The sequence below is a fragment of the Onthophagus taurus genome, unplaced genomic scaffold (assembly GCF_036711975.1).
Source record: "Onthophagus taurus isolate NC unplaced genomic scaffold, IU_Otau_3.0 ScKx7SY_12, whole genome shotgun sequence".
NCBI lineage: Eukaryota > Metazoa > Arthropoda > Insecta > Coleoptera > Scarabaeidae > Onthophagus > Onthophagus taurus.
Genome location: NW_027248937.1, coordinates 968,008 through 986,089, shown reverse-complemented (window position 1 = coordinate 986,089; position 18,082 = coordinate 968,008).

Here is an 18,082-nt window from a genome sequence, read left to right as displayed (position 1 = left end):
TTTTTCAAGAATGTTAAAAATAGAAGAGTGTTGAAAAAAAAACGGTATCGGAACCATAGTACAGAAAAACTTTTACTACAAAAGTTGTAGCAAATTGTGCCCTTAACGCAATGGTTTGTAACATTTTTGCTCCCAGATGCATCAATATCGAGAATTTTTCAAAAATATGGAAAATAGAAGAGTGATGAAAAAAAACTGTATCGGAAGCAGAGTACAGAAAAACTTTTACTACAAAAGTTGTAGCAAATTGTACCCTTAATGCAATGGTCTGTAACATTTTTGCTCCCAGATGCATCAATATCGAGAATTTTTCAAAAATGTGGAAAATAGAAGAGTTGAAAAAAAACGGTAACGGAAGCAGAGTACAGAAAAACTTTTACTACAAAAGTTGTAGCAAATTGTACCCTTAACGCAATGGTTTGTAACATTTTTGCTCCCAGATGCATCAATGTCGAAAATTTTTCAAGAATGTTAAAAATAGAAGAGTGTTGAAAAAAAACGGTATCGGAACCATAGTACAGAAAAACTTTTACTACAAAAGTTGTAGCAAATTGTGCCCTTAACGCAATGGTTTGTAACATTTTTGCTCCCAGATGCATCAATATCGAGAATTTTTCAAAAATATGGAAAATAGAAGGGTGATGAAAAAAAACTGTATCGGAAGCAGAGTACAGAAAAACTTTTACTACAAAAGTTGTAGCAAATTGTACCCTTAATGCAATGGTCTGTAACATTTTTGCTCCCAGATGCATCAATATCGAGAATTTTTCAAAAATGTTAAAAATAGAAGAGTGTTGAAAAAAACGGTATCGGAAGCATAGTACAGAAAAACTTTTACTACAAAAGTTGTAGCAAATTGTACCCTTAACGCAATGGTCTGTAACATTTTTGCTCCCAGATGCATCAATGTCGAAAATTTTTCAAGAATGTTAAAAATAGAAGAGTGTTGAAAAAAAACGGTATCGGAACCATAGTACAGAAAAACTTTTACTACAAAAGTTGTAGCAAATTGTGCCCTTAACGCAATGGTTTGTAACATTTTTGCTCCCAGATGCATCAATGTCGAAAATTTTTCAAGAATGTGGAAAATAGAAGAGTGTTGAAAAAAAACGGTATCGGAAGCAGAGTACAGTAAAACTTTTACTACAAAAGTTGTAGCAAATTGTACCCTTAACGCAATGGTCTTTAACATTTTTGCTCCCAGATGCATCAATGTCGAAAATTTTTCAAGAATGTTAAAAATAGAAGAGTGTTGAAAAAAAACGGTATCGGAACCATAGTACAGAAAAACTTTTACTACAAAAGTTGTAGCAAATTGTGCCCTTAACGCAATGGTTTGTAACATTTTTGCTCCCAGATGCATCAATATCGAGAATTTTTCAAAAATATGGAAAATAGAAGAGTGATGAAAAAAAACTGTATCGGAAGCAGAGTACAGAAAAACTTTTACTACAAAAGTTGTAGCAAATTGTACCCTTAATGCAATGGTCTGTAACATTTTTGCTCCCAGATGCATCAATATCGAGAATTTTTCAAAAATGTGGAAAATAGAAGAGTGTTGAAAAAAAACGGTATCGGAAGCAGAGTACAGAAAAACTTTTACTACAAAAGTTGTAGCAAATTGTACCCTTAACGCAATGGTCTGTAACATTTTTGCTCCCAGATGCATCAATATCGAGAATTTTTCAAAAATGTGGAAAATAGAAGAGTGTTGAAAAAAAACGGTATCGGAAGCAGAGTACAGTAAAACTTTTACTACAAAAGTTGTAGCAAATTGTACCCTTAACGCAATGGTCTGTAACATTTTTGCTCCCAGATGCATCAATATCGAGAATTTTTCAAAAATGTGGAAAATAGAAGAGTGTTGAAAAAAAACGGTAGCGGAAGCAGAGTACAGAAAAACTTTTACTACAAAAGTTGTAGCAAATTGTACCCTTAACGCAATGGTCTGTAACATTTTTGCTCCCAGATGCATCAATATCGAGAATTTTTCAAAAATGTGGAAAATAGAAGAGTGTTGAAAAAAAACGGTAGCGGAAGCAGAGTACAGAAAAACTTTTACTACAAAAGTTGTAGCAAATTGTACCCTTAACGCAATGGTCTGTAACATTTTTGCTCCCAGATGCATCAATATCGAGAATTTTTCAAAAATGTGGAAAATAGAAGAGTGTTGAAAAAAAACGGTAGCGGAAGCAGAGTACAGAAAAACTTTTACTACAAAAGTTGTAGCAAATTGTACCCTTAACGCAATGGTCTGTAACATTTTTGCTCCCAGATGCATCAATGTCGAAAATTTTTCAAGAATGTGGAAAATAGAAGAGTGTTGAAAAAAAACGGTATCGGAAGCAGAGTACAGAAAAACTTTTACTACAAAAGTTGTAGCAAATTGTACCCTTAACGCAATGGTCTGTAACATTTTTGCTCCCAGATGCATCAATATCGAGAATTTTTCAAAAATGTGGAAAATAGAAGAGTGTTGAAAAAAAACGGTAGCGGAAGCAGAGTACAGAAAAACTTTTACTACAAAAGTTGTAGCAAATTGTACCCTTAACGCAATGGTCTGTAACATTTTTGCTCCCAGATGCATCAATATCGAGAATTTTTCAAAAATGTGGAAAATAGAAGAGTGTTGAAAAAAAACGGTAGCGGAAGCAGAGTACAGAAAAACTTTTACTACAAAAGTTGTAGCAAATTGTACCCTTAACGCAATGGTCTGTAACATTTTTGCTCCCAGATGCATCAATGTCGAAAATTTTTCAAGAATGTGGAAAATAGAAGAGTGTTGAAAAAAAACGGTATCGGAAGCAGAGTACAGAAAAACTTTTACTACAAAAGTTGTAGCAAATTGTACCCTTAACGCAATGGTCTGTAACATTTTTGCTCCCAGATGCATCAATATCGAGAATTTTTCAAAAATGTGGAAAATAGAAGAGTGTTGAAAAAAAACGGTAGCGGAAGCAGAGTACAGAAAAACTTTTACTACAAAAGTTGTAGCAAATTGTACCCTTAACGCAATGGTCTGTAACATTTTTGCTCCCAGATGCATCAATATCGAGAATTTTTCAAAAATGTGGAAAATAGAAGAGTGTTGAAAAAAAACGGTAGCGGAAGCAGAGTACAGAAAAACTTTTACTACAAAAGTTGTAGCAAATTGTACCCTTAACGCAATGGTCTGTAACATTTTTGCTCCCAGATGCATCAATATCGAGAATTTTTCAAAAATGTGGAAAATAGAAGAGTGTTGAAAAAAAACGGTAGCGGAAGCAGAGTACAGAAAAACTTTTACTACAAAAGTTGTAGCAAATTGTACCCTTAACGCAATGGTCTGTAACATTTTTGCTCCCAGATGCATCAATGTCGAAAATTTTTCAAGAATGTTAAAAATAGAAGAGTGTTGAAAAAAAACGGTATCGGAAGCAGAGTACAGAAAAACTTTTACTACAAAAGTTGTAGCAAATTGTGCCCTTAACGCAATGGTCTGTAACATTTTTGCTCCCAGATGCATCAATGTCGAAAATTTTTCAAGAATGTGGAAAATAGAAGAGTGTTGAAAAAAAACGGTATCGGAAGCAGAGTACAGAAAAACTTTTACTACAAAAGTTGTAGCAAATTGTGCCCTTAACGCAATGGTCTGTAACATTTTTGCTCCCAGATGCATCAATGTCGAAAATTTTTCAAGAATGTGGAAAATAGAAGAGTGTTGAAAAAAAACGGTATCGGAAGCAGAGTACAGAAAAACTTTTACTACAAAAGTTGCAGCAAATTGTACCCTTAAGACAATGGTCTGTAACATTTTTGATCCCAGATGCATCAATGTCGAAAATTTTACAAGAATGTTAAAAATAGAAGAGTGTTGAAAAAAAACGGTATCGGAAGCAAAGTACAGAAAAACTTTTACTACAAAAGTTGTAGCAAATTGTGCCCTTAACGCAATGGTTTGTAACATTTTTGCTCCCAGATGCATCAATATCGAGAATTTTTCAAAAATGTGGAAAATAGAAGAGTGTTGAAAAAAAACGGTAGCGGAAGCAGAGTACAGAAAAACTTTTACTACAAAAGTTGTAGCAAATTGTACCCTTAATGCAATGGTCTGTAACATTTTTGCTCCCAGATGCATCAATATCGAGAATTTTTCAAAAATGTGGAAAATAGAAGAGTGTTGAAAAAAAACGGTATCGGAAGCAGAGTACAGTAAAACTTTTACTACAAAAGTTGTAGCAAATTGTACCCTTAACGCAATGGTCTGTAACATTTTTGCTCCCAGATGCATCAATATCGAGAATTTTTCAAAAATGTGGAAAATAGAAGAGTGTTGAAAAAAAACGGTAGCGGAAGCAGAGTACAGAAAAACTTTTACTACAAAAGTTGTAGCAAATTGTACCCTTAACGCAATGGTCTGTAACATTTTTGCTCCCAGATGCATCAATATCGAGAATTTTTCAAAAATGTGGAAAATAGAAGAGTGTTGAAAAAAAACGGTAGCGGAAGCAGAGTACAGAAAAACTTTTACTACAAAAGTTGTAGCAAATTGTACCCTTAACGCAATGGTCTGTAACATTTTTGCTCCCAGATGCATCAATATCGAGAATTTTTCAAAAATGTGGAAAAAAGAAGAGTGTTGAAAAAAAACGGTAGCGGAAGCAGAGTACAGAAAAACTTTTACTACAAAAGTTGTAGCAAATTGTACCCTTAACGCAATGGTCTGTAACATTTTTGCTCCCAGATGCATCAATGTCGAAAATTTTTCAAGAATGTGGAAAATAGAAGAGTGTTGAAAAAAAACGGTATCGGAAGCAGAGTACAGAAAAACTTTTACTACAAAAGTTGTAGCAAATTGTACCCTTAACGCAATGGTCTGTAACATTTTTGCTCCCAGATGCATCAATATCGAGAATTTTTCAAAAATGTGGAAAATAGAAGAGTGTTGAAAAAAAACGGTAGCGGAAGCAGAGTACAGAAAAACTTTTACTACAAAAGTTGTAGCAAATTGTACCCTTAACGCAATGGTCTGTAACATTTTTGCTCCCAGATGCATCAATATCGAGAATTTTTCAAAAATGTGGAAAATAGAAGAGTGTTGAAAAAAAACGGTAGCGGAAGCAGAGTACAGAAAAACTTTTACTACAAAAGTTGTAGCAAATTGTACCCTTAACGCAATGGTCTGTAACATTTTTGCTCCCAGATGCATCAATATCGAGAATTTTTCAAAAATGTGGAAAATAGAAGAGTGTTGAAAAAAAACGGTAGCGGAAGCAGAGTACAGAAAAACTTTTACTACAAAAGTTGTAGCAAATTGTACCCTTAACGCAATGGTCTGTAACATTTTTGCTCCCAGATGCATCAATGTCGAAAATTTTTCAAGAATGTTAAAAATAGAAGAGTGTTGAAAAAAAACGGTATCGGAAGCAGAGTACAGAAAAACTTTTACTACAAAAGTTGTAGCAAATTGTGCCCTTAACGCAATGGTCTGTAACATTTTTGCTCCCAGATGCATCAATGTCGAAAATTTTTCAAGAATGTGGAAAATAGAAGAGTGTTGAAAAAAAACGGTATCGGAAGCAAAGTACAGAAAAACTTTTACTACAAAAGTTGTAGCAAATTGTGCCCTTAACGCAATGGTTTGTAACATTTTTGCTCCCAGATGCATCAATATCGAGAATTTTTCAAAAATGTGGAAAATAGAAGAGTGTTGAAAAAAAACGGTAGCGGAAGCAGAGTACAGAAAAACTTTTACTACAAAAGTTGTAGCAAATTGTACCCTTAATGCAATGGTCTGTAACATTTTTGCTCCCAGATGCATCAATATCGAGAATTTTTCAAAAATGTGGAAAATAGAAGAGTGTTGAAAAAAAACGGTATCGGAAGCAGAGTACAGTAAAACTTTTACTACAAAAGTTGTAGCAAATTGTACCCTTAACGCAATGGTCTGTAACATTTTTGCTCCCAGATGCATCAATATCGAGAATTTTTCAAAAATGTGGAAAATAGAAGAGTGTTGAAAAAAAACGGTAGCGGAAGCAGAGTACAGAAAAACTTTTACTACAAAAGTTGTAGCAAATTGTACCCTTAACGCAATGGTCTGTAACATTTTTGCTCCCAGATGCATCAATATCGAGAATTTTTCAAAAATGTGGAAAATAGAAGAGTGTTGAAAAAAAACGGTAGCGGAAGCAGAGTACAGAAAAACTTTTACTACAAAAGTTGTAGCAAATTGTACCCTTAACGCAATGGTCTGTAACATTTTTGCTCCCAGATGCATCAATATCGAGAATTTTTCAAAAATGTGGAAAAAAGAAGAGTGTTGAAAAAAAACGGTAGCGGAAGCAGAGTACAGAAAAACTTTTACTACAAAAGTTGTAGCAAATTGTACCCTTAACGCAATGGTCTGTAACATTTTTGCTCCCAGATGCATCAATGTCGAAAATTTTTCAAGAATGTGGAAAATAGAAGAGTGTTGAAAAAAAACGGTATCGGAAGCAGAGTACAGAAAAACTTTTACTACAAAAGTTGTAGCAAATTGTACCCTTAACGCAATGGTCTGTAACATTTTTGCTCCCAGATGCATCAATATCGAGAATTTTTCAAAAATGTGGAAAATAGAAGAGTGTTGAAAAAAAACGGTAGCGGAAGCAGAGTACAGAAAAACTTTTACTACAAAAGTTGTAGCAAATTGTACCCTTAACGCAATGGTCTGTAACATTTTTGCTCCCAGATGCATCAATATCGAGAATTTTTCAAAAATGTGGAAAATAGAAGAGTGTTGAAAAAAAACGGTAGCGGAAGCAGAGTACAGAAAAACTTTTACTACAAAAGTTGTAGCAAATTGTACCCTTAACGCAATGGTCTGTAACATTTTTGCTCCCAGATGCATCAATATCGAGAATTTTTCAAAAATGTGGAAAATAGAAGAGTGTTGAAAAAAAACGGTAGCGGAAGCAGAGTACAGAAAAACTTTTACTACAAAAGTTGTAGCAAATTGTACCCTTAACGCAATGGTCTGTAACATTTTTGCTCCCAGATGCATCAATGTCGAAAATTTTTCAAGAATGTTAAAAATAGAAGAGTGTTGAAAAAAAACGGTATCGGAAGCAGAGTACAGAAAAACTTTTACTACAAAAGTTGTAGCAAATTGTGCCCTTAACGCAATGGTCTGTAACATTTTTGCTCCCAGATGCATCAATGTCGAAAATTTTTCAAGAATGTGGAAAATAGAAGAGTGTTGAAAAAAAACGGTATCGGAAGCAAAGTACAGAAAAACTTTTACTACAAAAGTTGTAGCAAATTGTGCCCTTAACGCAATGGTTTGTAACATTTTTGCTCCCAGATGCATCAATATCGAGAATTTTTCAAAAATGTGGAAAATAGAAGAGTGTTGAAAAAAAACGGTAGCGGAAGCAGAGTACAGAAAAACTTTTACTACAAAAGTTGTAGCAAATTGTACCCTTAATGCAATGGTCTGTAACATTTTTGCTCCCAGATGCATCAATATCGAGAATTTTTCAAAAATGTGGAAAATAGAAGAGTGTTGAAAAAAAACGGTATCGGAAGCAGAGTACAGTAAAACTTTTACTACAAAAGTTGTAGCAAATTGTACCCTTAACGCAATGGTCTGTAACATTTTTGCTCCCAGATGCATCAATATCGAGAATTTTTCAAAAATGTGGAAAATAGAAGAGTGTTGAAAAAAAACGGTAGCGGAAGCAGAGTACAGAAAAACTTTTACTACAAAAGTTGTAGCAAATTGTACCCTTAACGCAATGGTCTGTAACATTTTTGCTCCCAGATGCATCAATATCGAGAATTTTTCAAAAATGTGGAAAATAGAAGAGTGTTGAAAAAAAACGGTAGCGGAAGCAGAGTACAGAAAAACTTTTACTACAAAAGTTGTAGCAAATTGTACCCTTAACGCAATGGTCTGTAACATTTTTGCTCCCAGATGCATCAATATCGAGAATTTTTCAAAAATGTGGAAAATAGAAGAGTGTTGAAAAAAAACGGTAGCGGAAGCAGAGTACAGAAAAACTTTTACTACAAAAGTTGTAGCAAATTGTACCCTTAACGCAATGGTCTGTAACATTTTTGCTCCCAGATGCATCAATGTCGAAAATTTTTCAAGAATGTGGAAAATAGAAGAGTGTTGAAAAAAAACGGTATCGGAAGCAGAGTACAGAAAAACTTTTACTACAAAAGTTGTAGCAAATTGTACCCTTAACGCAATGGTCTGTAACATTTTTGCTCCCAGATGCATCAATATCGAGAATTTTTCAAAAATGTGGAAAATAGAAGAGTGTTGAAAAAAAACGGTAGCGGAAGCAGAGTACAGAAAAACTTTTACTACAAAAGTTGTAGCAAATTGTACCCTTAACGCAATGGTCTGTAACATTTTTGCTCCCAGATGCATCAATATCGAGAATTTTTCAAAAATGTGGAAAATAGAAGAGTGTTGAAAAAAAACGGTAGCGGAAGCAGAGTACAGAAAAACTTTTACTACAAAAGTTGTAGCAAATTGTGCCCTTAACGCAATGGTCTGTAACATTTTTGCTCCCAGATGCATCAATGTCGAAAATTTTTCAAGAATGTGGAAAATAGAAGAGTGTTGAAAAAAAACGGTATCGGAAGCAGAGTACAGAAAAACTTTTACTACAAAAGTTGCAGCAAATTGTACCCTTAAGACAATGGTCTGTAACATTTTTGATCCCAGATGCATCAATGTCGAAAATTTTACAAGAATGTTAAAAATAGAAGAGTGTTGAAAAAAAACGGTATCGGAAGCAAAGTACAGAAAAACTTTTACTACAAAAGTTGTAGCAAATTGTGCCCTTAACGCAATGGTTTGTAACATTTTTGCTCCCAGATGCATCAATATCGAGAATTTTTCAAAAATGTGGAAAATAGAAGAGTGTTGAAAAAAAACGGTAGCGGAAGCAGAGTACAGAAAAACTTTTACTACAAAAGTTGTAGCAAATTGTACCCTTAATGCAATGGTCTGTAACATTTTTGCTCCCAGATGCATCAATATCGAGAATTTTTCAAAAATGTTAAAAATAGAAGAGTGTTGAAAAAAAACGGTATCGGAAGCATAGTACAGAAAAACTTTTACTACAAAAGTTGTAGCAAATTGTACCCTTAACGCAATGGTCTGTAACATTTTTGCTCCCAGATGCATCAATATCGAGAATTTTTCAAAAATGTGGAAAATAGAAGAGTGTTGAAAAAAAACGGTAGCGGAAGCAGAGTACAGAAAAACTTTTACTACAAAAGTTGTAGCAAATTGTACCCTTAACGCAATGGTCTGTAACATTTTTGCTCCCAGATGCATCAATATCGAGAATTTTTCAAAAATGTGGAAAATAGAAGAGTGTTGAAAAAAAACGGTAGCGGAAGCAGAGTACAGAAAAACTTTTACTACAAAAGTTGTAGCAAATTGTACCCTTAACGCAATGGTCTGTAACATTTTTGCTCCCAGATGCATCAATGTCGAAAATTTTTCAAGAATGTGGAAAATAGAAGAGTGTTGAAAAAAAACGGTATCGGAAGCAGAGTACAGAAAAACTTTTACTACAAAAGTTGTAGCAAATTGTACCCTTAACGCAATGGTCTGTAACATTTTTGCTCCCAGATGCATCAATATCGAGAATTTTTCAAAAATGTGGAAAATAGAAGAGTGTTGAAAAAAAACGGTAGCGGAAGCAGAGTACAGAAAAACTTTTACTACAAAAGTTGTAGCAAATTGTACCCTTAACGCAATGGTCTGTAACATTTTTGCTCCCAGATGCATCAATATCGAGAATTTTTCAAAAATGTGGAAAATAGAAGAGTGTTGAAAAAAAACGGTAGCGGAAGCAGAGTACAGAAAAACTTTTACTACAAAAGTTGTAGCAAATTGTACCCTTAACGCAATGGTCTGTAACATTTTTGCTCCCAGATGCATCAATATCGAGAATTTTTCAAAAATGTGGAAAATAGAAGAGTGTTGAAAAAAAACGGTAGCGGAAGCAGAGTACAGAAAAACTTTTACTACAAAAGTTGTAGCAAATTGTACCCTTAACGCAATGGTCTGTAACATTTTTGCTCCCAGATGCATCAATGTCGAAAATTTTTCAAGAATGTTAAAAATAGAAGAGTGTTGAAAAAAAACGGTATCGGAAGCAGAGTACAGAAAAACTTTTACTACAAAAGTTGTAGCAAATTGTGCCCTTAACGCAATGGTCTGTAACATTTTTGCTCCCAGATGCATCAATGTCGAAAATTTTTCAAGAATGTGGAAAATAGAAGAGTGTTGAAAAAAAACGGTATCGGAAGCAGAGTACAGAAAAACTTTTACTACAAAAGTTGTAGCAAATTGTGCCCTTAACGCAATGGTCTGTAACATTTTTGCTCCCAGATGCATCAATGTCGAAAATTTTTCAAGAATGTGGAAAATAGAAGAGTGTTGAAAAAAAACGGTATCGGAAGCAGAGTACAGAAAAACTTTTACTACAAAAGTTGCAGCAAATTGTACCCTTAAGACAATGGTCTGTAACATTTTTGATCCCAGATGCATCAATGTCGAAAATTTTACAAGAATGTTAAAAATAGAAGAGTGTTGAAAAAAACGGTATCGGAAGCAAAGTACAGAAAAACTTTTACTACAAAAGTTGTAGCAAATTGTGCCCTTAACGCAATGGTTTGTAACATTTTTGCTCCCAGATGCATCAATATCGAGAATTTTTCAAAAATGTGGAAAATAGAAGAGTGTTGAAAAAAAACGGTAGCGGAAGCAGAGTACAGAAAAACTTTTACTACAAAAGTTGTAGCAAATTGTACCCTTAATGCAATGGTCTGTAACATTTTTGCTCCCAGATGCATCAATATCGAGAATTTTTCAAAAATGTTAAAAATAGAAGAGTGTTGAAAAAAAACGGTATCGGAAGCATAGTACAGAAAAACTTTTACTACAAAAGTTGTAGCAAATTGTACCCTTAACGCAATGGTCTGTAACATTTTTGCTCCCAGATGCATCAATGTCGAAAATTTTTCAAGAATGTTAAAAATAGAAGAGTGTTGAAAAAAAACGGTATCGGAAGCAGAGTACAGAAAAACTTTTACTACAAAAGTTGTAGCAAATTGTGCCCTTAACGCAATGGTCTGTAACATTTTTGCTCCCAGATGCATCAATGTCGAAAATTTTTCAAGAATGTGGAAAATAGAAGAGTGTTGAAAAAAAACGGTATCGGAAGCAGAGTACAGAAAAACTTTTACTACAAAAGTTGTAGCAAATTGTGCCCTTAACGCAATGGTCTGTAACATTTTTGCTCCCAGATGCATCAATGTCGAAAATTTTTCAAGAATGTGGAAAATAGAAGAGTGTTGAAAAAAAACGGTATCGGAAGCAGAGTACAGAAAAACTTTTACTACAAAAGTTGCAGCAAATTGTACCCTTAAGACAATGGTCTGTAACATTTTTGATCCCAGATGCATCAATGTCGAAAATTTTACAAGAATGTTAAAAATAGAAGAGTGTTGAAAAAAAACGGTATCGGAAGCAAAGTACAGAAAAACTTTTACTACAAAAGTTGTAGCAAATTGTGCCCTTAACGCAATGGTTTGTAACATTTTTGCTCCCAGATGCATCAATATCGAGAATTTTTCAAAAATGTGGAAAATAGAAGAGTGTTGAAAAAAAGCGGTAGCGGAAGCAGAGTACAGAAAAACTTTTACTACAAAAGTTGTAGCAAATTGTACCCTTAATGCAATGGTCTGTAACATTTTTGCTCCCAGATGCATCAATATCGAGAATTTTTCAAAAATGTTAAAAATAGAAGAGTGTTGAAAAAAAACGGTATCGGAAGCATAGTACAGAAAAACTTTTACTACAAAAGTTGTAGCAAATTGTACCCTTAACGCAATGGTCTGTAACATTTTTGCTCCCAGATGCATCAATGTCGAAAATTTTTCAAGAATGTTAAAAATAGAAGAGTGTTGAAAAAAAACGGTATCGGAAGCATGGTACAGAAAAACTTTTACTACAAAAGTTGTAGCAAATTGTGCCCTTAACGCAATGGTTTGTAACATTTTTGCTCCCAGATGCATCAATATCGAGAATTTTTCAAAAATATGGAAAATAGAAGAGTGATGAAAAAAAACTGTATCGGAAGCAGAGTACAGAAAAACTTTTACTACAAAAGTTGTAGCAAATTGTACCCTTAATGCAATGGTCTGTAACATTTTTGCTCCCAGATGCATCAATATCGAGAATTTTTCAAAAATGTGGAAAATAGAAGAGTGTTGAAAAAAAACGGTATCGGAAGCAGAGTACAGAAAAACTTTTACTACAAAAGTTGTAGCAAATTGTACCCTTAACGCAATGGTCTGTAACATTTTTGCTCCCAGATGCATCAATATCGAGAATTTTTCAAAAATGTGGAAAATAGAAGAGTGTTGAAAAAAAACGGTATCGGAAGCAGAGTACAGTAAAACTTTTACTACAAAAGTTGTAGCAAATTGTACCCTTAACGCAATGGTCTGTAACATTTTTGCTCCCAGATGCATCAATATCGAGAATTTTTCAAAAATGTGGAAAATAGAAGAGTGTTGAAAAAAAACGGTAGCGGAAGCAGAGTACAGAAAAACTTTTACTACAAAAGTTGTAGCAAATTGTACCCTTAACGCAATGGTCTGTAACATTTTTGCTCCCAGATGCATCAATGTCGAAAATTTTTCAAGAATGTGGAAAATAGAAGAGTGTTGAAAAAAAACGGTATCGGAAGCAGAGTACAGAAAAACTTTTACTACAAAAGTTGTAGCAAATTGTACCCTTAACGCAATGGTCTGTAACATTTTTGCTCCCAGATGCATCAATATCGAGAATTTTTCAAAAATGTGGAAAATAGAAGAGTGTTGAAAAAAAACGGTAGCGGAAGCAGAGTACAGAAAAACTTTTACTACAAAAGTTGTAGCAAATTGTACCCTTAACGCAATGGTCTGTAACATTTTTGCTCCCAGATGCATCAATATCGAGAATTTTTCAAAAATGTGGAAAATAGAAGAGTGTTGAAAAAAAACGGTAGCGGAAGCAGAGTACAGAAAAACTTTTACTACAAAAGTTGTAGCAAATTGTACCCTTAACGCAATGGTCTGTAACATTTTTGCTCCCAGATGCATCAATGTCGAAAATTTTTCAAGAATGTGGAAAATAGAAGAGTGTTGAAAAAAAACGGTATCGGAAGCAGAGTACAGAAAAACTTTTACTACAAAAGTTGTAGCAAATTGTACCCTTAACGCAATGGTCTGTAACATTTTTGCTCCCAGATGCATCAATATCGAGAATTTTTCAAAAATGTGGAAAATAGAAGAGTGTTGAAAAAAAACGGTAGCGGAAGCAGAGTACAGAAAAACTTTTACTACAAAAGTTGTAGCAAATTGTACCCTTAACGCAATGGTCTGTAACATTTTTGCTCCCAGATGCATCAATATCGAGAATTTTTCAAAAATGTGGAAAATAGAAGAGTGTTGAAAAAAAACGGTAGCGGAAGCAGAGTACAGAAAAACTTTTACTACAAAAGTTGTAGCAAATTGTACCCTTAACGCAATGGTCTGTAACATTTTTGCTCCCAGATGCATCAATGTCGAAAATTTTTCAAGAATGTGGAAAATAGAAGAGTGTTGAAAAAAAACGGTATCGGAAGCAGAGTACAGTAAAACTTTTACTACAAAAGTTGTAGCAAATTGTACCCTTAACGCAATGGTCTTTAACATTTTTGCTCCCAGATGCATCAATGTCGAAAATTTTTCAAGAATGTTAAAAATAGAAGAGTGTTGAAAAAAAACGGTATCGGAACCATAGTACAGAAAAACTTTTACTACAAAAGTTGTAGCAAATTGTGCCCTTAACGCAATGGTTTGTAACATTTTTGCTCCCAGATGCATCAATATCGAGAATTTTTCAAAAATATGGAAAATAGAAGAGTGTTGAAAAAAAACGGTAGCGGAAGCAGAGTACAGAAAAACTTTTACTACAAAAGTTGTAGCAAATTGTACCCTTAACGCAATGGTCTGTAACATTTTTGCTCCCAGATGCATCAATGTCGAAAATTTTTCAAGAATGTGGAAAATAGAAGAGTGTTGAAAAAAAACGGTATCGGAAGCAGAGTACAGTAAAACTTTTACTACAAAAGTTGTAGCAAATTGTACCCTTAACGCAATGGTCTTTAACATTTTTGCTCCCAGATGCATCAATGTCGAAAATTTTTCAAGAATGTTAAAAATAGAAGAGTGTTGAAAAAAAACGGTATCGGAACCATAGTACAGAAAAACTTTTACTACAAAAGTTGTAGCAAATTGTGCCCTTAACGCAATGGTTTGTAACATTTTTGCTCCCAGATGCATCAATATCGAGAATTTTTCAAAAATATGGAAAATAGAAGAGTGATGAAAAAAAACTGTATCGGAAGCAGAGTACAGAAAAACTTTTACTACAAAAGTTGTAGCAAATTGTACCCTTAATGCAATGGTCTGTAACATTTTTGCTCCCAGATGCATCAATATCGAGAATTTTTCAAAAATGTGGAAAATAGAAGAGTGTTGAAAAAAAACGGTATCGGAAGCAGAGTACAGAAAAACTTTTACTACAAAAGTTGTAGCAAATTGTACCCTTAACGCAATGGTCTGTAACATTTTTGCTCCCAGATGCATCAATATCGAGAATTTTTCAAAAATGTGGAAAATAGAAGAGTGTTGAAAAAAAACGGTATCGGAAGCAGAGTACAGTAAAACTTTTACTACAAAAGTTGTAGCAAATTGTACCCTTAACGCAATGGTCTGTAACATTTTTGCTCCCAGATGCATCAATATCGAGAATTTTTCAAAAATGTGGAAAATAGAAGAGTGTTGAAAAAAAACGGTAGCGGAAGCAGAGTACAGAAAAACTTTTACTACAAAAGTTGTAGCAAATTGTACCCTTAACGCAATGGTCTGTAACATTTTTGCTCCCAGATGCATCAATGTCGAAAATTTTTCAAGAATGTGGAAAATAGAAGAGTGTTGAAAAAAAACGGTATCGGAAGCAGAGTACAGAAAAACTTTTACTACAAAAGTTGTAGCAAATTGTACCCTTAACGCAATGGTCTGTAACATTTTTGCTCCCAGATGCATCAATATCGAGAATTTTTCAAAAATGTGGAAAATAGAAGAGTGTTGAAAAAAAACGGTAGCGGAAGCAGAGTACAGAAAAACTTTTACTACAAAAGTTGTAGCAAATTGTACCCTTAACGCAATGGTCTGTAACATTTTTGCTCCCAGATGCATCAATATCGAGAATTTTTCAAAAATGTGGAAAATAGAAGAGTGTTGAAAAAAAACGTTAGCGGAAGCAGAGTACAGAAAAACTTTTACTACAAAAGTTGTAGCAAATTGTACCCTTAACGCAATGGTCTGTAACATTTTTGCTCCCAGATGCATCAATGTCGAAAATTTTTCAAGAATGTGGAAAATAGAAGAGTGTTGAAAAAAAACGGTATCGGAAGCAGAGTACAGAAAAACTTTTACTACAAAAGTTGTAGCAAATTGTACCCTTAACGCAATGGTTTGTAACATTTTTGCTCCCAGATGCATCAATATCGAGAATTTTTCAAAAATATGGAAAATAGAAGAGTGTTGAAAAAAAACGGTAGCGGAAGCAGAGTACAGAAAAACTTTTACTACAAAAGTTGTAGCAAATTGTACCCTTAACGCAATGGTCTTTAACATTTTTGCTCCCAGATGCATCAATGTCGAAAATTTTTCAAGAATGTTAAAAATAGAAGAGTGTTGAAAAAAAACGGTATCGGAACCATAGTACAGAAAAACTTTTACTACAAAAGTTGTAGCAAATTGTGCCCTTAACGCAATGGTTTGTAACATTTTTGCTCCCAGATGCATCAATATCGAGAATTTTTCAAAAATATGGAAAATAGAAGAGTGATGAAAAAAAACTGTATCGGAAGCAGAGTACAGAAAAACTTTTACTACAAAAGTTGTAGCAAATTGTACCCTTAATGCAATGGTCTGTAACATTTTTGCTCCCAGATGCATCAATATCGAGAATTTTTCAAAAATGTGGAAAATAGAAGAGTGTTGAAAAAAAACGGTATCGGAAGCAGAGTACAGAAAAACTTTTACTACAAAAGTTGTAGCAAATTGTACCCTTAACGCAATGGTCTGTAACATTTTTGCTCCCAGATGCATCAATATCGAGAATTTTTCAAAAATGTGGAAAATAGAAGAGTGTTGAAAAAAAACGGTATCGGAAGCAGAGTACAGTAAAACTTTTACTACAAAAGTTGTAGCAAATTGTACCCTTAACGCAATGGTCTGTAACATTTTTGCTCCCAGATGCATCAATATCGAGAATTTTTCAAAAATGTGGAAAATAGAAGAGTGTTGAAAAAAAACGGTATCGGAAGCAGAGTACAGTAAAACTTTTACTACAAAAGTTGTAGCAAATTGTACCCTTAACGCAATGGTCTTTAACATTTTTGCTCCCAGATGCATCAATGTCGAAAATTTTTCAAGAATGTTAAAAATAGAAGAGTGTTGAAAAAAAACGGTATCGGAACCATAGTACAGAAAAACTTTTACTACAAAAGTTGTAGCAAATTGTGCCCTTAACGCAATGGTTTGTAACATTTTTGCTCCCAGATGCATCAATATCGAGAATTTTTCAAAAATATGGAAAATAGAAGAGTGATGAAAAAAAACTGTATCGGAAGCAGAGTACAGAAAAACTTTTACTACAAAAGTTGTAGCAAATTGTACCCTTAATGCAATGGTCTGTAACATTTTTGCTCCCAGATGCATCAATATCGAGAATTTTTCAAAAATGTGGAAAATAGAAGAGTGTTGAAAAAAAACGGTATCGGAAGCAGAGTACAGAAAAACTTTTACTACAAAAGTTGTAGCAAATTGTACCCTTAACGCAATGGTCTGTAACATTTTTGCTCCCAGATGCATCAATATCGAGAATTTTTCAAAAATGTGGAAAATAGAAGAGTGTTGAAAAAAAACGGTATCGGAAGCAGAGTACAGTAAAACTTTTACTACAAAAGTTGTAGCAAATTGTACCCTTAACGCAATGGTCTGTAACATTTTTGCTCCCAGATGCATCAATATCGAGAATTTTTCAAAAATGTGGAAAATAGAAGAGTGTTGAAAAAAAACGGTAGCGGAAGCAGAGTACAGAAAAACTTTTACTACAAAAGTTGTAGCAAATTGTACCCTTAACGCAATGGTCTGTAACATTTTTGCTCCCAGATGCATCAATGTCGAAAATTTTTCAAGAATGTGGAAAATAGAAGAGTGTTGAAAAAAAACGGTATCGGAAGCAGAGTACAGAAAAACTTTTACTACAAAAGTTGTAGCAAATTGTACCCTTAACGCAATGGTCTGTAACATTTTTGCTCCCAGATGCATCAATATCGAGAATTTTTCAAAAATGTGGAAAATAGAAGAGTGTTGAAAAAAAACGGTAGCGGAAGCAGAGTACAGAAAAACTTTTACTACAAAAGTTGTAGCAAATTGTACCCTTAACGCAATGGTCTGTAACATTTTTGCTCCCAGATGCATCAATATCGAGAATTTTTCAAAAATGTGGAAAATAGAAGAGTGTTGAAAAAAAACGGTAGCGGAAGCAGAGTACAGAAAAACTTTTACTACAAAAGTTGTAGCAAATTGTACCCTTAACGCAATGGTCTGTAACATTTTTGCTCCCAGATGCATCAATGTCGAAAATTTTTCAAGAATGTGGAAAATAGAAGAGTGATGAAAAAAAACGGTATCGGAAGCAGAGTACAGAAAAACTTTTACTACAAAAGTTGTAGCAAATTGTACCCTTAACGCAATGGTCTGTAACATTTTTGCTCCCAGATGCATCAATATCGAGAATTTTTCAAAAATGTGGAAAATAGAAGAGTGTTGAAAAAAAACGGTAGCGGAAGCAGAGTACAGAAAAACTTTTACTACAAAAGTTGTAGCAAATTGTACCCTTAACGCAATGGTCTGTAACATTTTTGCTCCCAGATGCATCAATATCGAGAATTTTTCAAAAATGTGGAAAATAGAAGAGTGT